At 35.1% G+C, this 11,340-nt stretch overlaps 1 long non-coding RNA gene across 2 annotated transcripts; it reads right to left on the reverse strand.

Moving 5' to 3' along the window:
* Positions 1-866: 866 nt before the first annotated feature.
* LOC126975361 (uncharacterized) lies at positions 867-8,070 on the reverse strand. Of its 2 annotated transcripts, none has more exons than XR_007731695.1 (4): positions 7,921-8,070; positions 6,047-6,196; positions 1,920-2,034; positions 867-1,001 (listed from the first exon to the last, which is right to left on the reverse strand). It is a non-coding gene; the product is annotated as an uncharacterized LOC126975361 (long non-coding RNA). The 2 variants fall into 2 exon arrangements; XR_007731696.1 differs by having other exon boundaries at positions 1,920-2,089.
* Between the last annotated feature and the right edge of the window lie 3,270 nt (positions 8,071-11,340).

Raw genomic sequence — 11,340 nt, forward strand, 5'->3', positions numbered from 1 at the left:
AAGATAGAGTGAGAATTAGCAATGCTTTAAGTTAGCAGACTATTATGAATAAGGGTTAAGATTTAAGGTAAAAGCAACGTACCGCGAAAACGCAGGTGAGACAATCACCGTGTATAAGTACAACTTCAGCTCTAAATGAAAATCGTAAGTACAAAACGCATAAATCAGGGTCTCGGTCTTCGCAGTTTCCTCCTCCAAAAATAATCCAATCGTAACGTAATTTTGAAAATTGACTGGGATGAAAATAATATTCGATGTCGGACAGTTTTAGTCGGTTACCTCTGGTCTGGCGTCTCTATCCCCCTTATTCATAATGGCCCGCTAACTTAAAACAGCCGCTAAGGAGTGTTTTTTCTCATTCTGACTTAGGTCAATAGAAGAAGACAGAATGAGAATTAGCAATGCTTTAAGTTAGTAGACTATTATGAATAGGGGGGTATATCTTTATGTATACTAGACCGTATATTTTAAGCATATTGTTTTGAAGTAGGTACTAGCTCTAGCACTTACAAATACAAAAAAATATCGAAATGAAAAAAAAAACAGAAGAAACAAAGAGACATAGCTATTTTGTTTGAAAATAATTTAGATCTAGGGTTAAAAAAGAAGGAGAAAAAAGTGTACGTTTTTTTTAAATGGCCACTAATATTGTATCCTCTTAACCGTATATATAAAAAATAAATTAGTATTCACACAAAATAAGTGTGCGACCTGCGTGGTGTTTGTATACAAAAGCTGTTATGCGGTTCAGGGGCATCAAACCGCGATATCTATTTGCAGTCCCTGTTGATCCTGAAATTGGAATATCCCATATACCTGAAACTGCATACCCTTCATCCATGTTACGAAAAAAAAAAATTACTTGCCTCAATAGTTGTGCAATAATACGTTGGTATGTTGTTTGCAATATCTGGGTTTGAATCGCTGTGATTTTGCGCAACATCAATTAATTCCGGGCATGGATCGATTCCTGTTATATTAAGCCCAGCTTTTGCAATTCCCTAGAAATATATTGATTAAACTACTTTAAAATGTTAAGGGATTAATGATTTTCGGAGCTGAACATACAACAAAATGGTTGATTGTAATAACATAGGATTAAGAACGAATAACAGTAAGCCACATGTATGGTCTATCCTATGTAGGTACGGGGGTACCCTGTATGAAGGAAGCAACAGCAGAACATAGCCATAATTTATTTATTAGGACAACTTACAAATTACACTCTACATGCACACTTATATATCTATCTAATATATAAAATTCTCGTGTCATGGTGTTAAACATTGAACTCCTCCGAAACGGCTTGACCGATTCTCATGAAATTTTGAGTGCAGATTGGGTAGGTCTGAGAATCGGACAACATCTATTTTTCATACCGTAAATGTTAAGGGTTTTTTTTTATTTTTTTTTGACATTTTTTTAAAAATTTGTTTGATTATGAGTCAGCATTAAAAAATACATACAACTTCAAGTTTGCTGGGTCAGCTAGTAGTAGATAATATTATGAATAGGAGTTATTTAAATTATAAGTTAACACAGCATTCATAATTTTAACAACATTTTAAGACTAATAATAATGGTATTAATAATCGCATGTCAGAGGTGATATCTCTCAGATAAGGAGAAAATAGTGTACGATTTTTTTGAAAAAAACTCTAATAAACACTAATATTGTATCCTCTTAACCGTAAATATAAAAAATAAATTACTATTCATACAAAATAAATGTGCGACGCTTATATCTTTGTTTTTTCCTCTCAAGTGTTGAAAAGGTGCGTATGAAACTCGTGAGCAACTCGTTCACTAGACATTCGGCTGATTTATGGCTGCAGGCAATACCCTTGTGTATAATGAGCAACTTAGCTTACTTGTATCATGATATTATATTACTACTAATACCGTAAAATATTACCTACTTCTGAAAAAATTCCAGCTCCACAACCAACTTCAAGCACTTTCTTATCCGTGAACACATCTAATGAATGTTTATCCATTGAACCACCTGTAAGCGCATCTCTAATAAATGGAACTCTAAAAAAAAAAAATTTAATGAATGCGTGGAGTTATTGGCTGTTGGTAATTCTTTCTAAATAAAATCATTTAATTTAAACACATTAAAAGTTACACTTTGCATTAAATTTTATACAGTTAGTATATAACACCATAATCTAAGTGTATATTCTCCTCATGGCAAAGGCCATTGATTAAAATCGTTTCAATAGTTTGGGAGTTCATAACGGACAAATAACTTGACATGATTTTTTTTTATAAATATTAGCCGCTACCATAAAAATTTTATATTATATTTTATTATTATATTTTAATTTAGTATTCTCACTTTCAGGGTAATCTTTCTCTACTTCTGGTTCAGTTTATGGAATACCTGTTTGTGTCCACTTTGTTCCACATTCTTTCTTCTTATTTGGTTGGAGGTTCTTGTCATTATGTGAGGCGACATAGTGGGGCGGGTACTTCCCTTATCTAAAAAATGGTTGAGGGAGGCGATGGCTGGTCCATGCGTCATGCAAGTAAACTGACACTTGTGGCGGCTGGACGATACTATTATCGTGAACTTTGCTTCATATAGTTAAATTTAATCATATCTTATATAATAAATTATTATTATCATATCTTATATAATATATTATTATTATATTCAGTATCAAAAAAGTTTACATTTTTAAAATGGAAACCTTTGCTCATATTTTTGAGTAGGTACGTATGTGTTTTATTCAGTTGTCATTTGTTTTACGATTAGCCGGCAAATTGATTGATTGGCAATTGTCTGTATCATGTCAGCATGAATCGAGCCAGCCTAGCGAAACTCTAAACAACATGGTTCGCTCGATTGTATCAAACGTGCAGTCATTGATAGATTTTTTTTTTTTTTAATATATTTATTTAAAACTTTACATATTTACATAAATAAAGCAGCAACCAAAAATCACGAAGATTTGTCCGGATTGCTAACATGAGTTGAGTTCGCAATGATAATTAAAATAAGATCAGAAAAAACTTAAGTAAGTACATACACAAGGTTTACAAGCAAAGCATCATTAGATCAGGTTCGCATTCAACCGGTCATCGTTGATTCATATCTCTATGCGAAAGCGGGACACTGCTATCTTTCGATCGCGCTATTCCGTCGCACACGCACAGCGATATGTCTATTCGCTCGGCCGGTGGGCGGTGACAAAGAACCCGATGTTAGACCCACTTAGAATGTAAGCTACAGGATGTTCAAAAATTGCAATTTTAACTTATCTCTAATATTTTTTCTGGTGATGCTAATTTTTACAGATGGATCAATATCATTTAATAGCCGAGGAACCAAATATTGTGTTGTGCGCGAACCATAAATGTTATTGGACTTTAATGTTTTTAAGTGATTATTTGTGATTTTCCTAGTGGTTATTTTATGACAAATTTTACTTTGAATTTCATGATTGAAAAATTGTTCCTTAAGAAGACAATAATTAAATTTTGTGTGTATTGGTAAGATTTTACTTTATTATATTGACAGATGACGGCTATAATCTTATAAAAAACCGAGATAGCCGAAATCTAGTGGATATCGTTTTAAGAAACTCTTCGCTTTGAAACTTATCCGGATTATATTTCGACGCCCAATTGTAAATTATACTAAACGAAAGTCAATTTTTACTTAGGCAGTCCCTCCTATTATTACGTAGTATTTACATCCTCTTTGGATCGTGCAATGATTTTATATGACTTTCGGTGCCATTTAAGTCAACAAGAAAGTACTCTATGTGATAGTAACGATGAAGCCTTGCCACTGTTTACAACAACTGTATTAATAACTACTCACACAATGATGTGCGTGAAGGACGGATTTCTACGGCGACGACTGAAGATAAAATGAGTTCTGCGTACAATAGAGACTGATAAAAGCGTGACCTGTGAGCAGATTCGTACAAGTTAGGCCAACAGTAGCAGTCAAGAGCACAAAATCCTCCAATATCATTTAGCGGTCAGTAGGCCCTGTGTCCGGTGGATACCTTATTATTTCACCGAGGCCCAAAAACTCCGTCGTGTTGATCGGTGTCGTGAAATGGTTGAAAGATTTAACGGAGGTGACTCAAATGCTGTGTCCGACATTTTTTTTATGACAATAAGGGACGAGACGAGAAGGTCGTTCAGCTTCTGGTAATTGATACGCCCTGCCCATTACAATGCAGTGCCGCTCAGGATTCTTTAAAAACCCAATAATTTTGAGCGGCACCACAACCGCGCTCGTCATCTTGAGACATAGGATGTTAAGTTTTGCCCAGTAATTTCACGAATCCTGAGTGACACTGCAATGTAATGGGCAGGGCATATCAATTACCATCAGCTGAACGTCCTGCTCGTTTCGTCCCTTATTTTCATAAAAAAAACCATAGTAAAATTACACCAATATTTAAGTCGAAATGCTCTTCTGACCCGAATAACTATCGTCCTGTGTCGGTTTTGCCGACCCTTAGTAAAATCTTTGAAAAAATAATTTTAAGCCAAATGCTTACTTACTTTAACTCTCATAAGTTACTGCATTTGAAACAATTTGGCTTTGCTAGGTGACGTTCAACAACGGCTGCAGGTGTTGAGTTAATGGATTTGCAGAATGCCTTTGGCATCTTCTGTGATTTATGGCTTTTGATTGTGTTCAACATTCAACGCTCGTCAGGAGGTTATATATGTCACTATGGCATAAAAGGAACTGCGCTCGATCTTCTGATTTCATATCTTAACAATAGAATTCAGAAAGTTGACGTGAATGGCAGGAGAACTCCTGGGACTCCTCTCAGTATGGTGGTACCACAAGGGTCTATTCTTGGACCGTTCCTCTTCCTTATCTATATAAATGATTTTCCTAATCTTATAGAGAAAAAACATATGGTAGTATTGTTTGCTGACGACAGTTCAGTGATTTTCAAAGTGAAAAGTAACCAACCTTTGTATGATGAAGTGAACGATATTCTATCTGACAACGTGGACTGGTTTAGCGCTAATAACCTATTGTTAAATAGCAAGAAAACGAAATATATAAAATTTACCGTACCAAATGTGAAAAATATAGTTGCAAGTGTTTTGTTAAGCGCAGAGGTGATAAAACCCGTGGAATCTGCTGTATATCTTGGCATTACTCTGGATTCCAAATTACATTGGGAACCCCATATTGAAGGATTGGCGAACAGACTTAGTTCTGAAGCAAACGGGGTTAAAAAGTTTAGACAATTGACTGACATGGGTACGGCGCTACTAGTATACTTCAGTTACTTCCATAGTATTATGTCCATAGTCCAGTCCATAGTCATAGTAGTATGGGGCAATGCTGCCGATGTTAATACAATATTTCTGCTGAAGAAGAGGGCTATTCGCGCTATTTATAACTTAAGTCCTAAAGAATTAGAGCAAAATTCAAAGAAATTAACATCTTGACTGTTGATTCTCAATATATTCTTGAAAATGTAATGTATGATCATAGGCACATAAGTGAATTTGCTAGAAACTGTCATTACCACCATGTTAACACCAGTAACAGACATAAAGTTATAATGCCTACTCCTCGGCTAAGTAGAGTTAGTAAGTCTTTGGTGGGGCGATGTATATGCTTTTACAACAAAATCCTAGAAAATGTTCAAAACAAAAGTATTACGTTATTGAAAATAATTGTTAAAAAACGTTTGTGTGTTAAAGGTTAGAAAAGATAACATAAATGACTTTCTTAATGATACCACAGATTGGGAATGGAGTGACCGCCCTGAGGCTATTCAATAATAAGTTTAATTGAATATTACTTTGTAAACATATTTTTTGATGAAAAAAAAACCCGCTGAGTGTGTTACGCCCATTTTTCTCAGGTCTGAGGCATTCGTTTTGGAATAGGTGATAGTTTTTGACTTTCAATAAGTGATATCACAACCTATTTTGAATAAAATTATTTGAATTTGTATTTACTTTGGCTTGGTGAGCTATGGATCGATATTTCGTTTTAATAATCACTTATAACTAATGATTAATTTCGTAACTGAAAAAAAAATACCTGAGTTCGTTAAAAGTATGTAATCCCCGTAAGGCGCTGTTTGGGTCCCACCAATCTAATTTGTTGAATCTCTCTAACTCGTTGTCGTCCACTGTCGCCCGATTAGTTGATGTAGAATAATTTGTTTTAGATAAAATTGTGAACAGCACTCTAAAAATATAAACCGAATTCCAGTTGTTTTAAGTCATTCAGATCCAGAAGACCGAGGCAGATAATTCCATCTTTCAGATAGGGTTATACCCACGAATTATTAAAAAAATCGTCTCTTCATGTAGATAAAAAAAATCCAGCATTTACCACTACGGTAAGAAACTTATTGCTACTCTTTAAAACAATATTTACAGCTGCAGCATTTTACAAAATAATATTCAGGGAAAAAGTATTTTTCCATAATATTATGCATAAACTTGTAATAGAATCTCTTTGGCTGTTCTATTTGTATCTGGCTTGTTTTGATAACATTAGAAAGGTCACATTTCATAAAATAAACAAGTTAGTGTTGTTAATGTTTTTGCAGCTATTTTTAATTTGTTTTTGAATTCTAAAAAAATGAGTGAGTAGGTACATCTACTTCAGCCTGAGATCTATAAAAGGTACTTACTATTTAGACATTTCTCAGACTTTACTTACATAAATTATCTTTGATTTCTTTTTTATACGGCTGTTTTCAATAAATAATAATAATAGTTTAACTTACTAGAGGTAGACAAATCTATCCCTTTACGCTTACTTACATTTTAATAACCTATCGACATAAAGCATTCGACTATAACTATATTGGACATAACTATGGATAGATAAGACTCTCTTGTAACACCAGAGGAATCACAAGAGCGTTGCCGGCCTTTAAGGAAGGTGTACGCGCTTTTTTTGAAGGTAATGTCGTATTGTCCCGGAAACACCGCACAAGGAAGCTCATTCCATAGCTTTGTAGTACGAGGGAGAAAGCTCCTTGAAAACCGCACTTTGGAGGACCGCCACACATCCAGATGGTGGGGATGAAATCCTAACTTGTGGCGTGTCGTGCGAAGGTGGAATTCGGCGGAATCTTGAATCTTGTCATTAAACGGTGACAGCAATGTATCGTTACTAGAGATACGTTATTGAAAACGGCCGTTAGTCTTTAACTGCTAAAAGCTGTGATAATACTGAGCTTAATCTAAGAAACCCCAATGCAAATGTCAAGTTAGTGTTTTGTCAGAGTCAGCTAAAAGCCTTATTACACCGCACTGAATCCTGCATGCTTTGCAAGCCGTAAGTAGCCGACGACAATTCTCATGGTGTCATGGGAAAGTTTTCAAACCACTAGAAAATCGCCATAGCTCTTGCCGCTACTATTAGTTTGAACAATGGACGCACAAAAAAAAATTGAATCCTTCTGTAAGAAGAGATTGGTTTAAATAATCTTTGTGGCTTTTCTGCCATAAATAAGACATGTAGCGGTACACATCAATAGCATTAAAAATCATTTCCTTTTCTTTTGAACAAGTCTTTGTGCACTTTACAGCAAAAAGCATACGTGGGCTGGACGAATTATGACGGGACTTTTATTGGCAGGTAGCTGATGTAATAAGGACTAACTTAGGCTACGTTCATTTTCTAAAAATTCTTTTATTTTAGAAAAATAAATTAATGTTGCAATGTCCAAGAAAGGGTCTAACTCTAAAAATAATTTTTATGGCAAAATAACGTTTGCCGGGTCAGCTAGTAAAATATTTAAATAAGAAATTTGAATCTTCATAAATTTGTTTCACATCTTTCACACTCAACGTGACATATTTTTTGGTAGTTCCTGAGCGCGTTACGCATTTAGAGAGTAATCACGGGTTAAAGTTAGTTAAAATATTATAGGCACTCATATATAAAATTCTTACTTGTGAGATGAAGATACAGGAGACCATCCCATTGATCTAAGTTGGCTTAATTCATTTTGCAGTAAACAAGTAACTTTTCTAAAAGATAGCATTTTATAAAATATGATAAAAACTAATATTGCTTATATTAGAACGTACTTCGGATTCCACTGCACAAATGTTTGATTAAGATAATGTACTTACATCTATTTAATTCTCGCCAATCTTTTTTATTTTTATCAGTTACCTTAACCTTGACTTGATGTAGAGATGACGCACTCAAACGACTTGGAAGTATATAGAGTCGTTACTATTCTTTTTAATAATAATAGTCTACTCCTGGTGCTCTATTGTCTTATTGATTATTTATTTTAATCGAAGCATGTCATAAACTGTACCTTTGACTTGCACCAAAGTGTAGGAAAATGAACAAAAACGGTAAAAAAAAATTTAACCAAAAACAACCGACTTCAAAAACACTATTTTAAAACAATAGATATAATATGCACTAAAAAGTATAAAATAATTACGTATTTTAATACAATCTAATTAATTAATCTAATTCTAGTTACGATTATTGTTATTTTTGGAATCGGTGTCCTTCCGCCGCGACCCGCTCTCGCCTCTCGCCTCCTCACGACTCAAGCACATCTCACCTATAACTATGTATGTAGTTACAAACCTATCTTGGTTGACACGGATTCCATAAATTACAGCACTACAACTGCGCTCGTCACCTTGAGACATAAGACGTTAAGTCTCATTTGCTCAGTAATTTCACTAGCTACGGCGCCCTTCAGACCGAAACACAGTAATGCTTACTCATTACTGCTTCACGGCAGAAATAGGCGCCGTTGTGGTTCCCATAATCTAGCCGACATCCTGTGCAAAGGAGCATCCCACTGGTATAAATTAATCGAAAACAACAAACATTTCATAAGAAAATACTATTTAGCAGAGTGTTATGACCGCACGACAGAAAAAAAAAGCAAAAAAAAATCGAGGCGTGGTTAAAATCAATGCGCCAGGTCAGGACTGTATGGCGGATGACTCATTATCTCGACACCTGCCGTAGTCAAATATGCAACAGTCCGTTTTGCGAAGTGCGCTGAAGCAATGTCGTGGTAAAGTAGGATCCTGCTTCGAGGGCGCTGGTGTTTTTTCCAAGACAACAGACAAACAGCGATTGACATACCAGTCTGCAGTAACTGTCCTTCCATCTTCTAGCACAACTGTCGCGAAATGACCTTTCCGACCAAAGAATGAGGCAATCATCTTTTTTCCTTGACTTCTTCCTTTCTTTACCTTACGTTGGCCGATCCTCGAAAGGAAACACCCACTGAGCTGATTGTCTTTTGGTTTCGGGTTTGTAGCAATATATTCAGCTTTCATCACTTGTGACGTCGTCAAAACAGCATTTGAGTCACCGCCGTTGAACTTATCTAACATTTGGCGACACCAGTCTATGCGAAGGTGTTTCTGGTCGTCGGTTAAAGTATGGGGAATCCAACTGGAACGAATCTTCCTGATGCCTAAATGTTTGTGTGATATTTTTTGAACTAGACTCATACCAATGCCTAGCCTTGCCCGTATCAGCTCATAGGTCACTCTCTTATCTTCCTCTATTATGCGTCGCACAGCACTTATGTAATCTTCAGTAGTCGCTGTTATAGGACGTCCGTCACGCGGATCACCATTGAGATTGCTACGTCCACGATTAAACTCGTTAAACCAATTGTAAATAGTAGCACGAGATGGGGCTTCATTAAGAAATGCTAATTGCAGCCTATCAAAGTTTTATTGTTGAGTAAGTCCACAACGAAAGGCATAATAAATCATTGACCGAAAATTTTTTCGCGTTAGGTTCATTTTCACGTGTAACAAGAGTTTTACATTTGCCACCAATTCACAAAAACAAATGACAAATGAATGCAATATACTACATTAGGTTACCAAAGCGTTCTAAAATTGAAATTCAAAAAAAGTTTTCATTGGCAATGTTTCTAACTGGCCAGTTCTAAACATTTTCAGTGTTGCACACGTAATATAATATTCGTTTTTTTACTATGCTAATTATTCGTGTCAAACATTCGTGTATCTTCACAGCTATGTTTGTATGTTTCTTTGTAATTTGTCAATAGATATTTTTATTAAACTGGTAACTTCAAAAGGAAGGGTAATAAACCATACATAATAATAATACATACATAATAAATATAGGTAATACCTTCGTACATAACGCGATTCTTCCCTCCGAAAAAAATCAACTGAAACAATTCGTAACCGTTAAAATGTAATGGCTAATAAATGGTTTTAAATAGCTCAGTAATATTTTTTGAAAATCTCCAAATGTATATTTATTACTTCTTTGTATTATATAATTAATAAAAGTTTTCAGAAATTTTCTGACGTTTGCGACATTCGTTAATTTCATTTTGGTTTCCTCGTCTATTCATTAGGACAGGTAAAGGGTTCAAGTCCATACAGTCTGATCGTTAATATTTAATTTTCAAAGCCGTCTTTGCAAAATTTTAAGATGAGATACAATATAAAAATTTTGTTTCTTATTATAGCTACCATAAGCCAATAACTTTTATAGGAATAAATAATTATGCTCATAATGTACGGTATACACAAAATTCTAATGTAGGTACGTACATATTCAATAATTATAACAGAATAAAATATATTTTATAATCAATAAAACATTTTATACATAAATAACCTTTCCTTACATTGTTATATTGATATATATATATATATAAAATTTAAGTAACAAAGTAAGCTTTTTACAAATTAAACAATTTCAATATTAATAGTACAACCTAGATTAATATAGGTTATCACCTCTGTCGGGCGTCCAACGGAAGTATCTAGAAACCGGTGAGTAGTGCAGTAATTAACTTGTATCTTTTATTCAGTCTCACGCAGGTCGCCAAATAGAAACACATGATAAAACACACTTAATACTCAAGTTTGCCCATTAACTACAAAAATCTCCTATTGACGTTGATATGAAACGGTGATCCTGTTTAGGACAGATTCCCTTAATGCCTGGCTTAGTATCGAAATGGGTGAAACCTCGAGCCATAGATCGACATAATACTTTAAACAGGCCACATTCTTGCGTAAATCCTTCTACACAGATATGGAGTATTGCTCTCGTCATTCGTCTGATGAACCCCAGTATCAACTCGCACCGCGTGACCGCGTGCAATGCAAAGCTGCTATATCGGGGATACTGCAAGTACTCTGCGTACGGCAGAGACGTTGCGTAGAGACGTGCTTCTTTGTATGGCCTCTACCCGCAGTTATCACGGGCTGTTTTCTGATGAGTGAAACTGACCTTCGCTGCCGACTGCCACTATGTGGCATTGCTGCAGTCTTCAAGAAAATTTCTTCCATGTACAATCAATGTACAGAATTAATTTCCATGGGTAA

This window comes from Leptidea sinapis, chromosome 35, assembly GCF_905404315.1.
Source record: "Leptidea sinapis chromosome 35, ilLepSina1.1, whole genome shotgun sequence".
Classification (NCBI taxonomy): Eukaryota; Metazoa; Arthropoda; class Insecta; order Lepidoptera; family Pieridae; genus Leptidea; species Leptidea sinapis.